Source organism: Phalacrocorax aristotelis, chromosome 12 (genome assembly GCF_949628215.1).
Source record: "Phalacrocorax aristotelis chromosome 12, bGulAri2.1, whole genome shotgun sequence".
NCBI lineage: Eukaryota > Metazoa > Chordata > Aves > Suliformes > Phalacrocoracidae > Phalacrocorax > Phalacrocorax aristotelis.
This window is the reverse complement of record NC_134287.1, coordinates 23824793-23848359: the sequence shown is the minus strand read 5'-3', so window position 1 is coordinate 23848359 and position 23567 is coordinate 23824793. Positions and strand designations below refer to the sequence as shown.

Below are 23567 nucleotides of genomic sequence, written 5' to 3'. Positions count from 1 at the left end.
GCAGAGGGGCCCCGGCACCGCACAGGGACGCCTCGCGACCCGGCCGCCACACGCACCGGCCCTTCGGCCTCCACACGCACCGCTCCCGCCCCCGCTCCGACGCGCCGCGCACGCGCCACCGGAAGCCCGAGCCCCGCGGGGCGGCCCTTAAAGGGCGGCCGGAAGGAACGGCCCCCACCGGCCCCGCCACCGCGCCCAGCCGGTGAGCGCCAGCGCCCCCTGCTGGCCGGGCCGCGCTCAGCTCGCGAGGGCGCCGAGGGCCGGGCGGGGCGGGACGCGCCGGCTCGGGGCCAGCGCCTTCTCGGAGCGAGCGGGAAACCCCTGCGGGCCCCGGTCACGGCCGGGCAGAGCCGCGCGCCCTCCGAGAGCTGCTGAACGGGGCTGCCGCTCGTGACACATACCGAGCCGTCTGCGACGGGAGCGGGCAGAGGAGGAAGGGGCCGGCGGCCGCGGGGCCTGGCCCCAGGCGGGGGGGAGGGGCTGGGGCCCGGGGGGCCGCCCCCCCTCCTCACAGTTCCCTCACAGTTCCCTCACAGTTCCCTCACAGTTCCCTCACAGTTCCCTCACAGTTCCCTCACAGTTCCCTCACAGTTCCCTCACAGTTCCCTCACAGTTCCCTCACAGTTCCCTCACAGTTCCCTCACAGTTCCCTCACAGTTCCCTCACAGTTCCCTCACAGTTCCCTCACAGTTCCCTCACAGTTCCCTCACAGTTCCCTCACAGTTCCCTCACAGTTCCCTCACAGTTCCCTCACAGTTCCCTCACAGTTCCCTCACAGTTCATCCCATGGACGGAACCGGGACCTACTGTGAGGCACTGGGAAAGAAGTGGGAGGAAGCCAGGACAGACCAATATAGCCCAGTATGGACTGGAGGGAACTGCGAGGGAACCGCGAGAGAACCCCACAGAACAAACCATGGGGCACGAGAAGGCAGAGAATTAAGAATTAGGGACAGGGAGCCAGAAAAAAAAAAAAAGAAAAAAACCAAAGGGAGACAGAGAGCAAAAGGAATCGCAATGCGTACGGAGAGAAGAGAGAAACAATTCTAGCATAGGGTCACGCGGGAGCCAGGGACAGCAAGATGGAGAAAGGACAGAAGCTACAGGCTACAGGGCAGAGAGGGAAGAATTAATGAATAGACACAGAGAGATGGGCAGAAAGACATGGAGAAAGGCTAAAGATCACACGGCCTACAGGGAAGAGAGAAGAGAGGGAGGAATTTTAAAAACAGGGGCAAGAAGCCAGAGAGAGGGAGAGAGAAGCAACAATAAAATGGGGACAAGCCACAGGGCAGCGAGGAGGGAATCAATGAATAAGAACACGAGACCAAAGAGAACACAATGTAGAATGGAAAAAAGGAACAGCGGCCTACAGGGAAGGAGGAATTAAAGATCAGGGACTGGGAGGCAGACAGAGACACATGAAGAAACAAGTGAAAAAAAAGAAAAAAACAAACCAACAGCAATGGGCTACAAAGACAGAGAGGGAGGAAATGAGGAAATAAAACATCGCAGCAAGGAGCTGGACAGAGAGAGATGAGGACAAACAAATAGCACGGGTCCACGTGACAGAGAACGTGGAATTAGAACACAGAGAGAGGGAGCCGGACAGAGAGAGAGGCCGAGAGAAACATCTAGACAGGCTACAGCGGGCAGAGGCAGGAATTAAAACCTAGGGACAGGGAGCTGGACAGAGAGAGATGGAGGTCACAGGGAACAGCGGTGGCTGCAGGAAGAACAGGAATTCATGAATAGGGAAAGGGAGCTGGACAGAGAAGAACTCAGAAAGGCAAGAACAGTAGCAGGGTACAGAGCAGAGAAGACGAATTAAAAAGCACGGGGGGAGCGTTGAGGCAGACAGAGAGAGATTAAGAAAAAAGTCACGGGCTACGTGGCAAAGCAGGAGGAATTCAGAAACGAGGATGGGAACCAAGGGAGAGTGTGCTGGTGAAGGATAACGGGCATTAAAAGTGAGGGACGGGGAGCTGGGAAAAGCGAGGCAGAGAAAAACAGAATCACAGAGAGAATCACACAAAGCCAAAAAAGAAGAAACTGAACAACAGGAACAGGTGTAACCAAAGCGATGAAATCAACCAACCAGAGACGGTGTTCCATTACGGGAACATGGAGCGTACCAATCAGCGCACCTGTCGATCTGCATTTTAGTGCCTAGGCGATCGTTAATGTCAGCAGAACAACAGACAACGTGCTTCTGTCAGAAAAGGATGACAAAACGCGGTTTCGCTTAGCGGACTGAGAAAACTAGCCAAGACTGCCAAGAGTAAGAGCCGAGAAGCTAAAAGGTAATTCCGGCAGGGGGAGATCGCGACCACCGACTCACAGACCACCACCGACCCAAGTAACACCACCTACTCAGAAGAGAACAACGGAAGAGGACAACCGAGCCTGCGCAGTGATTGACATACGGAACGAGCAAGTTTGTACCCATCGCTAGACAAGACAATAATGACTATGTATGAGTATGTAAAATTTTCATCTACAAATTGTACAGGAAAGGTGCGTGAGGTACGCACGCCAGGAGGAGCGATCCCCCGTGCATCCGGCGCCGTGAATATAGAATGCCTGCTCTTTAATACTAAATTGGTGTTGAGGAGTCGTTTCCGATTTTAACGCGTTTTTCGGTAACAGTTTTGGCACCCCAGGTGGGAACCTGCTTTTGAATCTCGACGGATCCGTGGGATCGTGGGACCTGCAGCCGGCCCCGAGGAATTCTCCGGGAGAGCTTCCGATCCCCGGGCCAGAGAATTCTGAGCAAGATCCCCTGGATTGAGGTAAACAAGGCATTCTTTGAAGAAGAAACTTAGGTAGAATAATACGTGGGGTTAGTTTCCCACATAGGATAGGATAGCGGGTTTGAGTCCCACAGGCCTGCCCGTAAGGCGCGGCGAAAGCCACGCAGGGTCGGGGCCAAGAGGTGCCTCGGTTGGTAAGTCTCTGCTAGGCGAAAGCCTGTGGAGCGGGACCCGAGGGTAGGGGAGTCTTCAACAGGGGGTTGAAGTCTCCAGGGATATCTAGCAGGGGGCTACAGATCCCAGTGGCAGATTTCCAGTGAGACCTCTAACGGGGGTTGGAGTCCCTCTGACTAGTAGTTGTGATAGTGCACTATCTCAACTACTAGTCGACTGGGAGACGGGAGCATTACTGAGTAGGAAACCTATCCCACAGAGAACACCTTTGCGATGTATTTTGAAGCACTGGAAAGACGTCGGGGGCGGTGACCCACTAACTCGGAAACCATTAATTGAATATTGCAATCATTGGTGGCCAACGTATCAATTGGAAGGTGGGCACAAATGGCCAGAACACGAGACATTGCAATATCGTACCATCTTGCAATTAATGTTGTTTTGTAAAAAGGGAAGGCAAATGGGAAGAAGTGGCATATGTTGATTTGTTCTTTACACCGTGGAATCATCCCGAGCAGCAGAAACAGCGTGAGGTATGTCCACAAGATTCTACGGCAATGTTTCTGAAAAGAGGAAAACGTGGTGAGAACTTGAAAGAGTGTTGCTCTACTTGTGATACTGGATACTTCGCTTGATGAAACTGACAAGAAAATAGTATGGAATACAGCCAGAAGGCAGGTGCAGGGAGCACATGCTAACGGGAATTTACAGAGAACAATGAATAAGAATTTTCCATCTACAAATCCCGAGTGGGACCCTAATCAGCCAGGACCCAGGGGAATGTTGACTAGATGTCAGAGAGAGATTTTATTTGGAGTAAGACAAGCAATGCCAAAAGCAATAAATTGGTCAAAATTTATGAAGTGAGACAAGAATTAAGTGAGTCCCCTTCAGCCTTTATGGAAAGACTGAAGGTGACCACCAGAAAATATACTCATTTGAACCCAGAAAAACCAGAAAAAGCAATTCAGCTGGTCTCTATATTCATAAGACAATCAGCCCCAGATGGGGGCGGGGGGAGAGAAAACAACCTTCAGAAACTAGAACAACCTGAATCCAGAGATCTGGGTTAAATGCTTGAAGTAGCTTGGCATGAAGGAGACCGGGGAATCAACCCTAGCTGAACACCTGGTTACACTGAAGCTACGGAATGAAGAAATAGAATTTTTGGTAGATACGGGAGCCACTTATTTGGTATTGAATACACGTGAAGAGAAATTTGATCATAAATCAGTAGATGTTGCTAGCGCAACAGGGCAAAGAAAAATTAGCCCCTCTCAGAGCCATTAAAGTTTAAATTGGAGAAGCAATGGGCAACTCACCAGTTTCTGAATATGCCTGAATGTCCACTGCCTCTGTTATGACGAGATCTATTAGGTCAATTAGATGCTCAAGTAACTTTTAAAGATGGAGAGATTAAATCACTAATACCAGAATCAAAAGCCACAGAGGCGAGAGCGTTTATGTTACAGGATTCCTCCAGGGAGGAACGGGTTCCCGAGGAAGTGGAAAACGTAGTAATTCCTTTGGTTTGAGCCAGCGGAGCTCCGGAGCGATCTAAGTGGGCAGAGCCGGTAAAAGTAACCTTAAAGCCTGGAGCCAAGCCCGTAAGACAAAAACAATACCCTATTAAGCGAGAGGCTCGAAAAGGATTACAGAAGTTAATTATAAAATTTTTCAGAATATGAGCTTTTAGTGGAATGTGAATCAGAATATAGTACTCCTGTGTCGCCAGTAAAGAAATCTAGAGGCAAAGAGTATTAGCTAGTTCACGATTTAAGGGCTATAAATCAGGTGGTCCAAGATATACATCCGGTAGTAGCTAATCCATACACTTTACTGACCTCTTTTAAAGGAGGAGCATAAATGGTTTACTGTACTAGATTTGAAGGACGCCTTCTTTTGCATACCTCCAGGCATAAAAAGTCAAAGCCTATTTGCTTTGCAATGGGAAAGCCCCACCACAGAATGAAAGACACAGCTACCATGGACCGTACTTCCACAAGGATTTAAAAATAGTCCTACGATACTTGAGACTCAGCTGGCAAAAAAAAATTAGAGATATAGAAAAAACAGAACCCAGGGAGAGGCATCTTGTTACAGAATGCGGATGACATTCTGATAGCGGCACAAAGTAAAGAAAAATGTTTTGAAATTTTTAAATTTTCTGGGCCAAGGAAGATGCGGAGTTTCCAGAAACAAAACCCAAATAGGAAAAGAAGCAGCCATTTATTTAGGATTTGAAATATCTCAAAGACAAAGACAATTAGAAAGTGAAAAGAAAGAAACTATTTGTCAAATTCCCGAACCTAGCAGCCCGAAGGAACTGAGAGCTTTTCTGAAAACAATGAAATAGCATCAGCTCTGGATTCTGAACTATAGACTGTATGTAAAACCATTATTTGAGGCATTGAAAGACTCAAAAGGATAAATATTTAACCTGGACGCCCGGATGCCAAACGGCATTCAAAGAACTGAAAAGAGCCTCGATGATGGCCCCTGCATTAGGCCTACCTGATTTCGCTAAACCTTTTCAGTTGTTTGTCCACGAAAGACAACATTTAGCCCTTGGAGTGCTGACACAGCGACTGGGAACCTGGAAGAGACCTGTGGGCTACTTCTCCAAACAACCTGACCACGCGAGTAAAAGATGGCCTAGGTGTTTACGGGCAGTAGCAACAACAGCGCTGCCGATCCGGGAAGCCCCAAAGTTAACAATGGGACAGAAGATGACAGTATATGTCCCGCACATAGCGGTGACTGTTTTAGAACAAAAGGGGGGTCGTTGGCTATCCCTTAGCAGAATGTTGAAATATCAAGTTGTTCTGTTAGAACAAGACGATGTGGAATCGAAGACTACTGCTATACTGAATCCTGCTATGTTTTTAACAACAGAAAACCTTACGGACAATTTAGAACACGATCGCTTGCTAACTATTGAACAAGTCTATTCCAGCAGACCAGACCTGAGACACAAACCTCTGGGAAAATCCTGATCTGGAGTTGTTTACAGATGGAAGAAGCTCTGGGCGAGAAGAGAAGCGAATGGCCGGATATGCTGTCGTTATCGCCGCCGAGGGAACGGAGTCAGGGGTGCTGCCTGCAAACACCTCAGCACAGAAAGCAGTATTGGTAGCATTGAAGCGAGCTCTGCGAATGGCAGAAGGACAAAGGATAAATATCTAGACTGATTCCAAACGTGCATTTGGTGTGATCCACGATCATGGAGCTATTGGGAAGGAGAAAGGACTGCCATCAGCCCAAGAATCATCAATACAGCATAAAGAAGAAATTCTCCAACTTCCGGAAGACGTGCAGAAACCAAAAGAAGTGGCGGTAAAGCGTTGCAAAGCTCATCAATTTGGCCAGACGGCTGTAAACATAAGCAAACGACTGACCGATAAAGCTGCAAAGAGGACTGCAGAGCAAGGTATCCTTGCACTAGTACCAGTAAAACAGATCAGAATTCCAAAGTTGAAACCGAGATATAATAAATTGGATGAGCAATTAGCAGAACAATTGGAAGCATCACAAAACACAGAGAGATGGTAGGTAACACCAGAAAAACAAGTAATAACAACAACCACCCCACAAGTTATGACAGAACTTGCAAAAGAAAACCATGAGCAAACACATTAGGCTGTAGGCGCTACGGTTTTGAGTTTAAAAACATCTGTAGCGTGTGTAGGCACGACAAGAATAGTTAAACCCATAGTAGCTAAGTGTCCAATCTGTCCTAGAAATAATCCCCTGAACCAAAGGAAACAACCTTTAGGAGTAACAAAACAAAAAATGCTCCCGGAAATTATTAGCAAATTAAGTTCTCTGAGTTACCCAGACAAAATAGATATAGCAGTATTTGTCAGTGCTGATTGACAAATTTTCTAGATGGCCAGCAGCTTTCTCGTGCTGCACCGACAAAGCTAGAGTAGTAGTTAAGACGTTGCTGAAGGAAATAATACCAAGATTTAGAGTGCCAACGGGAATGTCCTCTGATAGAGCACCACATTTTTTTGCAGAGGTACTTCAACAAATTAATAAAATTTTGGGTAGAAAATGGGACCTGCATACACCCTGGAGACCACAATCAAGTGAAAAATTTCAGAACATGAAGCAAACACTAAACTGACATAGTGGAATATTATTGATCTAGGATGGAAGTATTGAGAAAATTATTATTTCAGAACTTCCAAACAGGGGAAATGTAACCAAAGTGATGAAATCAACCAGAGACGGTGTTCCATTACGGGAACATGGAGCGTACCAATCAGCGTATCTGTCGATCTGCATTTTAGTCCGTAGGCGATCATTAATGCGAACAGAACAACAGACAACGTGCTTCTGTCAGAAAAGGATGAAAAAACGCTGTTTCGCTTAGCGGACTGAGAAAACTAGCCAAGACTGCCAAGAGTAAGAGCCGAGAAGCTAAAAGGTAATTCCGGCAGGGGGAGATCGCGACCACCGACTCACAGACCACCACCGACCCAAGTAACAGAAGAGAACAACGGAAGAGGACAACCGAGCCTGCGCAGCGATTTACATACGGAACGAGCAAGTTTGTACCAATCAGCAGACAGGACAATAATGAATATGTATGAATACGTAAAACATTGATCTACAAATTGTACGGGAAAGGTGCGTGAGGTATGCACACCAGGAGGAGCGATCCCCCGTGCATCCGGCGCCGCGAATAAAGAATGCCTGCTCTTTAATACTAAATTGGTGTTGAGGAGTCGTTTCCGATTTTAACGCGTTTTTCGGTAACACAGGGAGTCAGATCAAGAGAGCCAGAGAACAACAAAACACCGACAGGCTACAGGACAGAGCAGGAGGAATAAAAAAAAAAAAAAACGGAGCCAGAGCCAGGCAGAGAGAGGCGGAGAAAGAAAAAGGAGCCACAGGCTACAGGACAGAGAGAGGGAGGACTGAAAAGACGGGGAGGCAGGGAGCCACTCAGAGCGAGATGGAGAAAGAAGGTGCGGGGGGGGGGGGGGGCGCAAAAAAAAAAAGTAAATTTTGCAGCAGGTAAGGAAAGAGAGGGGGCCGGGGGAGAGACAGGGAGGGCCCAGGACGCACAAGAGAGGCAACGGGGCCCCAGTGGCCCAGGACTCACCGCGACTCTCGCTCTCAGCGCTGCTGGCACAATTTAGCCGTTCAGATGCTTCTTTCCCCTCCTCTCCTCCCTGCCTCTTCTGCAGCTCCAGACTCTAGGCCGTCCTCCACCTGAAGAGAATACGTGGGTGTCTTACAGCTCTTACCAGATGAGGCTTCCTAGGCACGTAGCCTAGCTCGCTCGTGCACTACACGCCCGTACCCAACTCCGGGTTACGCGTACAGACCCTACGGTGCACGTTGGTGGCCTGGCCCGCTGCGGGCTATGAAGGGGGATCCTTCCTCCCCCACCTGCATGGACAGGCTCTCTCTTGCCTGCGGCAGGAAGGCAGCTGGCAGCCAGAGCACCTTCAGTTTCTTCTTCTTTACCTTTCGTTGGCGTCTCCAGCTTCAGCTGAGGCAGCTCCTGTCCGCAGCCGGGAAGGGCTTTGTCTATCCCTTTTCGGCCCTGCGCTGCGAGGACGGCGAGGACGGGCAGAGAGAAGCCACGCGAGCCTGAGACGGCCACAGGCAACGGCATCCCCGGGGGAAGGACAGACAACCACGTCCTCAGCACGGTCTCTGGGAGAGGGAAAGAAGAAACAGCGACCGTCATTACCGTCGATCGACCCTGGCCAAAGCCTCTCCTTCCGCAGGGGCTTCTGGACACACCGCTCCCTCCCCACGCTACTGCTAAGGGCCCCTGCGCCAAGGGGGAATCCAGTGCGCTTGAGGGACGGCTTGCTGCCTTCACGACAGGGCCTGGGGGCGGCCTAAGGCTATGCAGCACGCTTATAGGGAGGTGCCGGAGCTGGGGGCAGGCGCACGGGGCAAGGGGGGCCAGGGGAGGCTGAGCGGGACCTCCGGTGGGCCGGGGAGGCGGCCATCATCTGCGCCCTGGGCACGGGGAAAAGGTCATCGTCCTCCTCCTTTCCCTCTTCCCTTCTGTCAGCTCCCGGGGAACTCACCGCTTCTCGGGAAGCGGCCGCACCCGCAAGCCCCCAGTAATCAACACGAATCCAACCCCAAAAATACACCTCGCGTACCGTACGCGCCACGGCCGCCCGGCACCCGAGCGCCGGAAGACCGCGCCTCCCGCCATGCCCGGCGAACCACGTGACAGGGCCGGCAGCCACTGCGCCAGGAATACAGCTCCCGGCATGCTCTGCGGCACAACCCGGCCGCCCGGCAGCCGCAAGGACTACAGCTCCCGGCATGCTCTGCGGCACAACCCGGCCGCCCGGCGGCCGGTTTGATGCGGAGCCACCCAGCATCCCTGCGAGCACAGCTGCAGGTGCAACAGCAGTTACGCAGCCACAACTAGGCACTAAACAAAGGCTTTCCAACACTGGAGGTCTAGAACAGGTAGACATTAGCACAGAAGCACAAGGGGCTCCGTCACCCTGCACAAATCTCCCCGTGCCTACACACGCACACGTTCAGTAGTTATCAGAAAACGCCCGACTCAGCCATTTGCCACAGTCACGAGACTCACGACATGATAACACGACATGACACACGAGGTGGGCTCAGAGTTTTAAGGCAAGAAATACCTCCCACGCCCCCCACCCGAGATCTTTCAGGGTCCACACCTGCCATCGCCCCGCACCAAACCTACCCGGCCAAAGGCTTTCAGGTGGCCCGAAACACTGTACACAGAAAATAACCAGGGACAGACCTGCATTGTTCGGAAGCGAACGATGCCCGACCGGGGCTCCTCTGCGGGGCACGGAGCCCCCCGGCCCCGCCCGGAGACACACACCCGCCCCCCGCTGCCCAAACTCACCCACCAGCGCTCTCCGGCCCCCGGACACGGCCGCGCTGCTCTCTCAGGCGGCTGCCGCAGGCGAGGCTCGGGCACCGCCAGGCCTCCAGGCGTCCCGAGGGGCTGCCGGCCACCGCAGGGGATGGCTGCCGGCGGCCGGACCGCCGCGGCGCTCCCCGCCCAGCTCCGAGCAGGCTCCGCCGGCCGCGGGCTTCCCACGCCGGGCCGCAGAGGGGCCCCGGCACCGCACAGGGACGCCTCGCGACCCGGCCGCCACACGCACCGGCCCTTCGGCCTCCACACGCACCGCTCCCGCCCCCGCTCCGACGCGCCGCGCACGCGCCACCGGAAGCCCGAGCCCCGCGGGGCGGCCCTTAAAGGGCGGCCGGAAGGAACGGCCCCCACCGGCCCCGCCACCGCGCCCAGCCGGTGAGCGCCAGCGCCCCCTGCTGGCCGGGCCGCGCTCAGCTCGCGAGGGCGCCGAGGGCCGGGCGGGGCGGGACGCGCCGGCTCGGGGCCAGCGCCTTCTCGGAGCGAGCGGGAAACCCCTGCGGGCCCCGGTCACGGCCGGGCAGAGCCGCGCGCCCTCCGAGAGCTGCTGAACGCGGCTGCCGCTCGTGACACATACCGAGCCGTCTGCGACGGGAGCGGGCAGAGGAGGGAGGGGCTGGGGCCCGGGGGGCCGCCCCCCTCCTCACAGTTGCCTCACAGTTGCCTCACAGTTGCCTCACAGTTGCCTCACAGTTGCCTCACAGTTGCCTCACAGTTGCCTCACAGTTGCCTCACAGTTGCCTCACAGTTGCCTCACAGTTGCCTCACAGTTGCCTCACAGTTGCCTCACAGTTGCCTCACAGTTGCCTCACAGTTGCCTCACAGTTGCCTCACAGTTGCCTCACAGTTGCCTCACAGTTGCCTCACAGTTGCCTCACAGTTGCCTCACAGTTGCCTCACAGTTGCCTCACAGTTGCCTCACAGTTGCCTCACAGTTGCCTCACAGTTGCCTCACAGTTGCCTCACAGTTGCCTCACAGTTGCCTCACAGTTGCCTCACAGTTGCCTCACAGTTGCCTCACAGTTGCCTCACAGTTGCCTCACAGTTGCCTCACAGTTGCCTCACAGTTGCCTCACAGTTGCCTCACAGTTGCCTCACAGTTGCCTCACAGTTGCCTCACAGTTGCCTCACAGTTGCCTCACAGTTGCCTCACAGTTGCCTCACAGTTGCCTCACAGTTGCCTCACAGTTGCCTCACAGTTGCCTCACAGTTGCCTCACAGTTGCCTCACAGTTGCCTCACAGTTGCCTCACAGTTGCCTCACAGTTGCCTCACAGTTGCCTCACAGTTGCCTCACAGTTGCCTCACAGTTGCCTCACAGTTGCCTCACAGTTGCCTCACAGTTGCCTCACAGTTGCCTCACAGTTGCCTCACAGTTGCCTCACAGTTGCCTCACAGTTGCCTCACAGTTGCCTCACAGTTGCCTCACAGTTGCCTCACAGTTGCCTCACAGTTGCCTCACAGTTGCCTCACAGTTGCCTCACAGTTGCCTCACAGTTGCCTCACAGTTGCCTCACAGTTGCCTCACAGTTGCCTCACAGTTGCCTCACAGTTGCCTCACAGTTGCCTCACAGTTGCCTCACAGTTGCCTCACAGTTGCCTCACAGTTGCCTCACAGTTGCCTCACAGTTGCCTCACAGTTGCCTCACAGTTGCCTCACAGTTGCCTCACAGTTGCCTCACAGTTGCCTCACAGTTGCCTCACAGTTGCCTCACAGTTGCCTCACAGTTGCCTCACAGTTGCCTCACAGTTGCCTCACAGTTGCCTCACAGTTGCCTCACAGTTGCCTCACAGTTGCCTCACAGTTGCCTCACAGTTGCCTCACAGTTGCCTCACAGTTGCCTCACAGTTGCCTCACAGTTGCCTCACAGTTGCCTCACAGTTGCCTCACAGTTGCCTCACAGTTGCCTCACAGTTGCCTCACAGTTGCCTCACAGTTGCCTCACAGTTGCCTCACAGTTGCCTCACAGTTGCCTCACAGTTGCCTCACAGTTGCCTCACAGTTGCCTCACAGTTGCCTCACAGTTGCCTCACAGTTGCCTCACAGTTGCCTCACAGTTGCCTCACAGTTGCCTCACAGTTGCCTCACAGTTGCCTCACAGTTGCCTCACAGTTGCCTCACAGTTGCCTCACAGTTGCCTCACAGTTGCCTCACAGTTGCCTCACAGTTGCCTCACAGTTGCCTCACAGTTGCCTCACAGTTGCCTCACAGTTGCCTCACAGTTGCCTCACAGTTGCCTCACAGTTGCCTCACAGTTGCCTCACAGTTGCCTCACAGTTGCCTCACAGTTGCCTCACAGTTGCCTCACAGTTGCCTCACAGTTGCCTCACAGTTGCCTCACAGTTGCCTCACAGTTGCCTCACAGTTGCCTCACAGTTGCCTCACAGTTGCCTCACAGTTGCCTCACAGTTGCCTCACAGTTGCCTCACAGTTGCCTCACAGTTGCCTCACAGTTGCCTCACAGTTGCCTCACAGTTGCCTCACAGTTGCCTCACAGTTGCCTCACAGTTGCCTCACAGTTGCCTCACAGTTGCCTCACAGTTGCCTCACAGTTGCCTCACAGTTGCCTCACAGTTGCCTCACAGTTGCCTCACAGTTGCCTCACAGTTGCCTCACAGTTGCCTCACAGTTGCCTCACAGTTGCCTCACAGTTGCCTCACAGTTGCCTCACAGTTGCCTCACAGTTGCCTCACAGTTGCCTCACAGTTGCCTCACAGTTGCCTCACAGTTGCCTCACAGTTGCCTCACAGTTGCCTCACAGTTGCCTCACAGTTGCCTCACAGTTGCCTCACAGTTGCCTCACAGTTGCCTCACAGTTGCCTCACAGTTGCCTCACAGTTGCCTCACAGTTGCCTCACAGTTGCCTCACAGTTGCCTCACAGTTGCCTCACAGTTGCCTCACAGTTGCCTCACAGTTGCCTCACAGTTGCCTCACAGTTGCCTCACAGTTGCCTCACAGTTGCCTCACAGTTGCCTCACAGTTGCCTCACAGTTGCCTCACAGTTGCCTCACAGTTGCCTCACAGTTGCCTCACAGTTGCCTCACAGTTGCCTCACAGTTGCCTCACAGTTGCCTCACAGTTGCCTCACAGTTGCCTCACAGTTGCCTCACAGTTGCCTCACAGTTGCCTCACAGTTGCCTCACAGTTGCCTCACAGTTGCCTCACAGTTGCCTCACAGTTGCCTCACAGTTGCCTCACAGTTGCCTCACAGTTGCCTCACAGTTGCCTCACAGTTGCCTCACAGTTGCCTCACAGTTGCCTCACAGTTGCCTCACAGTTGCCTCACAGTTGCCTCACAGTTGCCTCACAGTTGCCTCACAGTTGCCTCACAGTTGCCTCACAGTTGCCTCACAGTTGCCTCACAGTTGCCTCACAGTTGCCTCACAGTTGCCTCACAGTTGCCTCACAGTTGCCTCACAGTTGCCTCACAGTTGCCTCACAGTTGCCTCACAGTTGCCTCACAGTTGCCTCACAGTTGCCTCACAGTTGCCTCACAGTTGCCTCACAGTTGCCTCACAGTTGCCTCACAGTTGCCTCACAGTTGCCTCACAGTTGCCTCACAGTTGCCTCACAGTTGCCTCACAGTTGCCTCACAGTTGCCTCACAGTTGCCTCACAGTTGCCTCACAGTTGCCTCACAGTTGCCTCACAGTTGCCTCACAGTTGCCTCACAGTTGCCTCACAGTTGCCTCACAGTTGCCTCACAGTTGCCTCACAGTTGCCTCACAGTTGCCTCACAGTTGCCTCACAGTTGCCTCACAGTTGCCTCACAGTTGCCTCACAGTTGCCTCACAGTTGCCTCACAGTTGCCTCACAGTTGCCTCACAGTTGCCTCACAGTTGCCTCACAGTTGCCTCACAGTTGCCTCACAGTTGCCTCACAGTTGCCTCACAGTTGCCTCACAGTTGCCTCACAGTTGCCTCACAGTTGCCTCACAGTTGCCTCACAGTTGCCTCACAGTTGCCTCACAGTTGCCTCACAGTTGCCTCACAGTTGCCTCACAGTTGCCTCACAGTTGCCTCACAGTTGCCTCACAGTTGCCTCACAGTTGCCTCACAGTTGCCTCACAGTTGCCTCACAGTTGCCTCACAGTTGCCTCACAGTTGCCTCACAGTTGCCTCACAGTTGCCTCACAGTTGCCTCACAGTTGCCTCACAGTTGCCTCACAGTTGCCTCACAGTTGCCTCACAGTTGCCTCACAGTTGCCTCACAGTTGCCTCACAGTTGCCTCACAGTTGCCTCACAGTTGCCTCACAGTTGCCTCACAGTTGCCTCACAGTTGCCTCACAGTTGCCTCACAGTTGCCTCACAGTTGCCTCACAGTTGCCTCACAGTTGCCTCACAGTTGCCTCACAGTTGCCTCACAGTTGCCTCACAGTTGCCTCACAGTTGCCTCACAGTTGCCTCACAGTTGCCTCACAGTTGCCTCACAGTTGCCTCACAGTTGCCTCACAGTTGCCTCACAGTTGCCTCACAGTTGCCTCACAGTTGCCTCACAGTTGCCTCACAGTTGCCTCACAGTTGCCTCACAGTTGCCTCACAGTTGCCTCACAGTTGCCTCACAGTTGCCTCACAGTTGCCTCACAGTTGCCTCACAGTTGCCTCACAGTTGCCTCACAGTTGCCTCACAGTTGCCTCACAGTTGCCTCACAGTTGCCTCACAGTTGCCTCACAGTTGCCTCACAGTTGCCTCACAGTTGCCTCACAGTTGCCTCACAGTTGCCTCACAGTTGCCTCACAGTTGCCTCACAGTTGCCTCACAGTTCATCCCATGGACGGAACCGGGACCTACTGTGAGGCACTGGGAAAGAAGTGGGAGGAAGCCGGGACAGACCAATATAGCCCAGTATGGACTAGACCAATATAGCCCAGTATGGACTGGAGGGAACTGCGAGGGAACCGCGAGAGAACCCCACAGAACAAACCATGGGGCACGAGAAGGCAGAGAATTAAGAATTAGGGACAGGGAGCCAGAAAAAAAAAAAAGAAAAAAACCAAAGGGAGACAGAGAGCAAAAGGAATCGCAATGCGTACGGAGAGAAGAGAGAAACAATTCTAGCATAGGGTCACGCGGGAGCCAGGGACAGCAAGATGGAGAAAGGACAGAAGCTACAGGCTACAGGGCAGAGAGGGAAGAATTAATGAATAGACACAGAGAGATGGGCAGAAAGACATGGAGAAAGGCTAAAGATCACACGGCCTACAGGGAAGAGAGAAGAGAGGGAGGAATTTTAAAAACAGGGGCAAGAAGCCAGAGAGAGGGAGAGAGAAGCAACAATAAAATGGGGACAAGCCACAGGGCAGCGAGGAGGGAATCAATGAATAAGAACACGAGACCAAAGAGAACACAATGTAGAATGGAAAAAAGGAACAGCGGCCTACAGGGAAGGAGGAATTAAAGATCAGGGACTGGGAGGCAGACAGAGACACATGAAGAAACAAGTGAAAAAAAAGAAAAAAACAAACCAACAGCAATGGGCTACAAAGACAGAGAGGGAGGAAATGAGGAAATAAAACATCGCAGCAAGGAGCTGGACAGAGAGAGATGAGGACAAACAAATAGCACGGGTCCACGTGACAGAGAACGTGGAATTAGAACACAGAGAGAGGGAGCCGGACAGAGAGAGAGGCCGAGAGAAACATCTAGACAGGCTACAGCGGGCAGAGGCAGGAATTAAAACCTAGGGACAGGGAGCTGGACAGAGAGAGATGGAGGTCACAGGGAACAGCGGTGGCTGCAGGAAGAACAGGAATTCATGAATAGGGAAAGGGAGCTGGACAGAGAAGAACTCAGAAAGGCAAGAACAGTAGCAGGGTACAGAGCAGAGAAGACGAATTAAAAAGCACGGGGGGAGCGTTGAGGCAGACAGAGAGAGATTAAGAAAAAAGTCACGGGCTACGTGGCAAAGCAGGAGGAATTCAGAAACGAGGATGGGAACCAAGGGAGAGTGTGCTGGTGAAGGATAACGGGCATTAAAAGTGAGGGACGGGGAGCTGGGAAAAGCGAGGCAGAGAAAAACAGAATCACAGAGAGAATCACACAAAGCCAAAAAAGAAGAAACTGAACAACAGGAACAGGTGTAACCAAAGCGATGAAATCAACCAACCAGAGACGGTGTTCCATTACGGGAACATGGAGCGTACCAATCAGCGCACCTGTCGATCTGCATTTTAGTGCCTAGGCGATCGTTAATGTCAGCAGAACAACAGACAACATGCTTCTGTCAGAAAAGGATGACAAAACGCGGTTTCGCTTAGCGGACTGAGAAAACTAGCCAAGACTGCCAAGAGTAAGAGCCGAGAAGCTAAAAGGTAATTCCGGCAGGGGGAGATCGCGACCACCGACTCACAGACCACCACCGACCCAAGTAACACCACCTACTCAGAAGAGAACAACGGAAGAGGACAACCGAGCCTGCGCAGTGATTGACATACGGAACGAGCAAGTTTGTACCCATCGCTAGACAAGACAATAATGACTATGTATGAGTATGTAAAATTTTCATCTACAAATTGTACAGGAAAGGTGCGTGAGGTACGCACGCCAGGAGGAGCGATCCCCCGTGCATCCGGCGCCGTGAATATAGAATGCCTGCTCTTTAATACTAAATTGGTGTTGAGGAGTCGTTTCCGATTTTAACGCGTTTTTCGGTAACAGTTTTGGCACCCCAGGTGGGAACCTGCTTTTGAATCTCGACGGATCCGTGGGATCGTGGGACCTGCAGCCGGCCCCGAGGAATTCTCCGGGAGAGCTTCCGATCCCCGGGCCAGAGAATTCTGAGCAAGATCCCCTGGATTGAGGTAAACAAGGCATTCTTTGAAGAAGAAACTTAGGTAGAATAATACGTGGGGTTAGTTTCCCACATAGGATAGGATAGCAGGTTTGAGTCCCACAGGCCTGCCCGTAAGGCGCGGCGAAAGCCACGCAGGGTCGGGGCCAAGAGGTGCCTCGGTTGGTAAGTCTCTGCTAGGCGAAAGCCTGTGGAGCGGGACCCGAGGGTAGGGGAGTCTTCAACAGGGGGTTGAAGTCTCCAGGGATATCTAGCAGGGGGCTACAGATCCCAGTGGCAGATTTCCAGTGAGACCTCTAACGGGGGTTGGAGTCCCTCTGACTAGTAGTTGTGATAGTGCACTATCTCAACTACTAGTCGACTGGGAGACGGGAGCATTACTGAGTAGGAAACCTATCCCACAGAGAACACCTTTGCGATGTATTTTGAAGCACTGGAAAGACGTCGGGGGCGGTGACCCACTAACTCGGAAACCATTAATTGAATATTGCAATCATTGGTGGCCAACGTATCAATTGGAAGGTGGGCACAAATGGCCAGAACACGAGACATTGCAATATCGTACCATCTTGCAATTAATGTTGTTTTGTAAAAAGGGAAGGCAAATGGGAAGAAGTGGCATATGTTGATTTGTTCTTTACACCGTGGAATCATCCCGAGCAGCAGAAACAGCGTGAGGTATGTCCACAAGATTCTACGGCAATGTTTCTGAAAAGAGGAAAACGTGGTGAGAACTTGAAAGAGTGTTGCTCTACTTGTGATACTGGATACTTCGCTTGATGAAACTGACAAGAAAATAGTATGGAATACAGCCAGAAGGCAGGTGCAGGGAGCACATGCTAACGGGAATTTACAGAGAACAATGAATAAGAATTTTCCATCTACAAATCCCGAGTGGGACCCTAATCAGCCAGGACCCAGGGGAATGTTGACTAGATGTCAGAGAGAGATTTTATTTGGAGTAAGACAAGCAATGCCAAAAGCAATAAATTGGTCAAAATTTATGAAGTGAGACAAGAATTAAGTGAGTCCCCTTCAGCCTTTATGGAAAGACTGAAGGTGACCACCAGAAAATATACTCATTTGAACCCAGAAAAACCAGAAAAAGCAATTCAGCTGGTCTCTATATTCATAAGACAATCAGCCCCAGATGGGGGCGGGGGGAGAGAAAACAACCTTCAGAAACTAGAACAACCTGAATCCAGAGATCTGGGTTAAATGCTTGAAGTAGCTTGGCATGAAGGAGACCGGGGAATCAACCCTAGCTGAACACCTGGTTACACTGAAGCTACGGAATGAAGAAATAGAATTTTTGGTAGATACGGGAGCCACTTATTTGGTATTGAATACACGTGAAGAGAAATTTGATCATAAATCAGTAGATGTTGCTAGCGCAACAGGGCAAAGAAAAATTAGCCCCTCTCAGAGCCATTAAAGTTTAAATTGGAGAAGCAATGGGCAACTCACCAGTTTCTGCATATGCCTGAATGTCCACTGCCTCTGTTATGACGAGATCTATTAGGTCAATTAGATGCTCAAGTAACTTTTAAAGATGGAGAGATTAAATCACTAATACCAGAATCAAAAGCCACAGAGGCGAGAGCGTTTATGTTACAGGATTCCTCCAGGGAGGAACGGGTTCCCGAGGAAGTGGAAAACGTAGTAATTCCTTTGGTTTGAGCCAGCGGAGCTCCGGAGCGATCTAAGTGGGCAGAGCCGGTAAAAGTAACCTTAAAGCCTGGAGCCAAGCCCGTAAGACAAAAACAATACCCTATTAAGCGAGAGGCTCGAAAAGGATTACAGAAGTTAATTATAAAATTTTTCAGAATATGAGCTTTTAGTGGAATGTGAATCAGAATATAGTACTCCTGTGTCGCCAGTAAAGAAATCTAGAGGCAAAGAGTATTAGCTAGTTCACGATTTAAGGGCTATAAATCAGGTGGTCCAAGATATACATCCGGTAGTAGCTAATCCATACACTTTACTGACCTCTTTTAAAGGAGGAGCATAAATGGTTTACTGTACTAGATTTGAAGGACGCCTTCTTTTGCATACCTCCAGGCATAAAAAGTCAAAGCCTATTTGCTTTGCAATGGGAAAGCCCCACCACAGAATGAAAGACACAGCTACCATGGACCGTACTTCCACAAGGATTTAAAAATAGTCCTACGATACTTGAGACTCAGCTGGCAAAAAAAAATTAGAGATATAGAAAAAACAGAACCCAGGGAGAGGCATCTTGTTACAGAATGCGGATGACATTCTGATAGCGGCACAAAGTAAAGAAAAATGTTTTGAAATTTTTAAATTTTCTGGGCCAAGGAAGATGCGGAGTTTCCAGAAACAAAACCCAAATAGGAAAAGAAGCAGCCATTTATTTAGGATTTGAAATATCTCAAAGACAAAGACAATTAGAAAGTGAAAAGAAAGAAACTATTTGTCAAATTCCCGAACCTAGCAGCCCGAAGGAACTGAGAGCTTTTCTGAAAACAATGAAATAGCATCAGCTCTGGATTCTGAACTATAGACTGTATGTAAAACCATTATTTGAGGCATTGAAAGACTCAAAAGGATAAATATTTAACCTGGACGCCCGGATGCCAAACGGCATTCAAAGAACTGAAAAGAGCCTCGATGATGGCCCCTGCATTAGGCCTACCTGATTTCGCTAAACCTTTTGAGTTGTTTGTCCACGAAAGACAACATTTAGCCCTTGGAGTGCTGACACAGCGACTGGGAACCCGGAAGAGACCTGTGGGCTACTTCTCCAAACAACCTGACCACGCGAGTAAAAGATGGCCTAGGTGTTTACGGGCAGTAGCAACAACAGCGCTGCCGATCCGGGAAGCCCCAAAGTTAACAATGGGACAGAAGATGACAGTATATGTCCCGCACATAGCGGTGACTGTTTTAGAACAAAAGGGGGGTCGTTGGCTATCCCTTAGCAGAATGTTGAAATATCAAGTTGTTCTGTTAGAACAAGACGATGTGGAATCGAAGACTACTGCTATACTGAATCCTGCTATGTTTTTAACAACAGAAAACCTTACGGACAATTTAGAACACGATCGCTTGCTAACTATTGAACAAGTCTATTCCAGCAGACCAGACCTGAGACACAAACCTCTGGGAAAATCCTGATCTGGAGTTGTTTACAGATGGAAGAAGCTCTGGGCGAGAAGAGAAGCGAATGGCCGGATATGCTGTCGTTATCGCCGCCGAGGGAACGGAGTCAGGGGTGCTGCCTGCAAACACCTCAGCACAGAAAGCAGTATTGGTAGCATTGAAGCGAGCTCTGCGAATGGCAGAAGGACAAAGGATAAATATCTAGACTGATTCCAAACGTGCATTTGGTGTGATCCACGATCATGGAGCTATTGGGAAGGAGAAAGGACTGCCATCAGCCCAAGAATCATCAATACAGCATAAAGAAGAAATTCTCCAACTTCCGGAAGACGTGCAGAAACCAAAAGAAGTGGCGGTAAAGCGTTGCAAAGCTCATCAATTTGGCCAGACGGCTGTAAACATAAGCAAACGACTGACCGATAAAGCTGCAAAGAGGACTGCAGAGCAAGGTATCCTTGCACTAGTACCAGTAAAACAGATCAGAATTCCAAAGTTGAAACCGAGATATAATAAATTGGATGAGCAATTAGCAGAACAATTGGAAGCATCACAAAACACAGAGAGATGGTAGGTAACACCAGAAAAACAAGTAATAACAACAACCACCCCACAAGTTATGACAGAACTTGCAAAAGAAAACCATGAGCAAACACATTAGGCTGTAGGCGCTACGGTTTTGAGTTTAAAAACATCTGTAGCGTGTGTAGGCACGACAAGAATAGTTAAACCCATAGTAGCTAAGTGTCCAATCTGTCCTAGAAATAATCCCCTGAACCAAAGGAAACAACCTTTAGGAGTAACAAAACAAAAAATGCTCCCGGAAATTATTAGCAAATTAAGTTCTCTGAGTTACCCAGACAAAATAGATATAGCAGTATTTGTCAGTGCTGATTGACAAATTTTCTAGATGGCCAGCAGCTTTCTCGTGCTGCACCGACAAAGCTAGAGTAGTAGTTAAGACGTTGCTGAAGGAAATAATACCAAGATTTAGAGTGCCAACGGGAATGTCCTCTGATAGAGCACCACATTTTTTTGCAGAGGTACTTCAACAAATTAATAAAATTTTGGGTAGAAAATGGGACCTGCATACACCCTGGAGACCACAATCAAGTGAAAAATTTCAGAACATGAAGCAAACACTAAACTGACATAGTGGAATATTATTGATCTAGGATGGAAGTATTGAGAAAATTATTATTTCAGAACTTCCAAACAGGGGAAATGTAACCAAAGTGATGAAATCAACCAGAGACGGTGTTCCATTACGGGAACATGGAGCGTACCAATCAGCGTATCTGTCGATCTGCATTTTAGTCCGTAGGCGATCATTAATGCGAACAGAACAACAGACAACGTGCTTCTGTCAGAAAAGGATGAAAAAACGCTGTTTCGCTTAGCGGACTGAGAAAACTAGCCAAGACTGCCAAGAGTAAGAGCCGAGAAGCTAAAAGGTAATTCCGGCAGGGGGAGATCGCGACCACCGACTCACAGACCACCACCGACCCAAGTAACAGAAGATAACAACGGAAGAGGACAACCGAGCCTGCGCAGCGATTTACATACGGAACGAGCAAGTTTGTACCAATCAGCAGACAGGACAATAATGAATATGTATGAATACGTAAAACATTGATCTACAAATTGTACGGGAAAGGTGCGTGAGGTACGCACGCCAGGAGGAGCGATTCCCCGTGCATCCGGCGCCGCGAATAAAGAATGCCTGCTCTTTAATACTAAATTGGTGTTGAGGAGTCGTTTCCGATTTTAACGCGTTTTTCGGTAACACAGGGAGTCAGATCAAGAGAGCCAGAGAACAACAAAACACCGACAGGCTACAGGACAGAGCAGGAGGAATAAAAAAAAAAAAAAACGGAGCCAGAGCCAGGCAGAGAGAGGCGGAGAAAGAAAAAGGAGCCACAGGCTACAGGACAGAGAGAGGGAGGACTGAAAAGACGGGGAGGCAGGGAGACACTCAGAGCGAGATGGAGAAAGAAGGTGCGGGGGGGGGGCGCAAAAAAAAAAGTAAATTTTGCAGCAGGTAAGGAAAGAGAGGGGGCCGGGGGAGAGACAGGGAGGGCCCAGGACGCACAAGAGAGGCAACGGGGCCCCAGTGGCCCAGGACTCACCGCGACTCTCGCTCTCAGCGCTGCTGGCACAATTTAGCCGTTCAGATGCTTCTTTCCCCTCCTCTCCTCCCTGCCTCTTCTGCAGCTCCAGACTCTAGGCCGTCCTCCACCTGAAGAGAATACGTGGGTGTCTTACAGCTCTTACCAGATGAGGCTTCCTAGGCACGTAGCCTAGCTCGCTCGTGCACTACACGCCCGTACCCAACTCCGGGTTACGCGTACAGACCCTACGGTGCACGTTGGTGGCCTGGCCCGCTGCGGGCTATGAAGGGGGATCCTTCCTCCCCCACCTGCATGGACAGGCTCTCTCTTGCCTGCGGCAGGAAGGCAGCTGGCAGCCAGAGCACCTTCAGTTTCTTCTTCTTTACCTTTCGTTGGCGTCTCCAGCTTCAGCTGAGGCAGCTCCTGTCCGCAGCCGGGAAGGGCTTTGTCTATCCCTTTTCGGCCCTGCGCTGCGAGGACGGCGAGGACGGGCAGAGAGAAGCCACGCGAGCCTGAGACGGCCACAGGCAACGGCATCCCCGGGGGAAGGACAGACAACCACGTCCTCAGCACGGTCTCTGGGAGAGGGAAAGAAGAAACAGCGACCGTCATTACCGTCGATCGACCCTGGCCAAAGCCTCTCCTTCCGCAGGGGCTTCTGGACACACCGCTCCCTCCCCACGCTACTGCTAAGGGCCCCTGCGCCAAGGGGGAATCCAGTGCGCTTGAGGGACGGCTTGCTGCCTTCACGACAGGGCCTGGGGGCGGCCTAAGGCTATGCAGCACGCTTATAGGGAGGTGCCGGAGCTGGGGGCAGGCGCACGGGGCAAGGGGGGCCAGGGGAGGCTGAGCGGGACCTCCGGTGGGCCGGGGAGGCGGCCATCATCTGCGCCCTGGGCACGGGGAAAAGGTCATCGTCCTCCTCCTTTCCCTCTTCCCTTCTGTCAGCTCCCGGGGAACTCACCGCTTCTCGGGAAGCGGCCGCACCCGCAAGCCCCCAGTAATCAACACGAAGCCAACCCCAAAAATACACCTCGCGTACCGTACGCGCCACGGCCGCCCGGCACCCGAGCGCCGGAAGACCGCGCCTCCCGCCATGCCCGGCGAACCACGTGACAGGGCCGGCAGCCACTGCGCCAGGAATACAGCTCCCGGCATGCTCTGCGGCACAACCCGGCCGCCCGGCAGCCGCAAGGACTACAGCTCCCGGCATGCTCTGCGGCACAACCCGGCCGCCCGGCGGCCGGTTTGATGCGGAGCCACCCAGCATCCCTGCGAGCACAGCTGCAGGCGCAACAGCAGTTACGCAGCCACAACTAGGCACTAAACAAAGGCTTTCCAACACTGGAGGTCTAGAACAGGTAGACATTAGCACAGAAGCACAAGGGGCTCCGTCACCCTGCACAAATCTCCCCGTGCCTACACACGCACACGTTCAGAAGTTAGTTATCAGAAAACGCCCGACTCAGCCATTTGCCACAGTCACGAGACTCACGACATGATAACACGACATGACACACGAGGTGGGCTCAGAGTTTTAAGGCAAGAAATACCTCCCACGCCCCCCACCCGAGATCTTTCCGGGTCCACACCTGCCATCGCCCCGCACCAAACCTACCCGGCCAAAGGCTTTCAGGTGGCCCGAAACACTGTACACAGAAAATAACCAGGGACAGACCTGCATTGTTCGGAAGCGAACGATGCCCGA

The 23567-nt window shown here is 51.7% G+C and overlaps 1 long non-coding RNA gene across 1 annotated transcript in view; it reads right to left on the bottom strand.

Annotated features, from left to right (window-relative positions):
* Positions 1-22318, bottom strand: part of LOC142063537 (uncharacterized) — a 34932-nt gene extending 12614 nt beyond the window's left edge. The window contains exons 1-4 of the long non-coding RNA XR_012662803.1: positions 22246-22318; positions 21878-21987; positions 8409-8600; positions 8041-8150 (exon numbers count right to left, since the gene is read on the bottom strand). This is a non-coding gene — a long non-coding RNA (uncharacterized LOC142063537). The remainder of the gene's footprint in view (positions 1-8040; positions 8151-8408; positions 8601-21877; positions 21988-22245) is intronic.
* Between the last annotated feature and the right edge of the window lie 1249 nt (positions 22319-23567).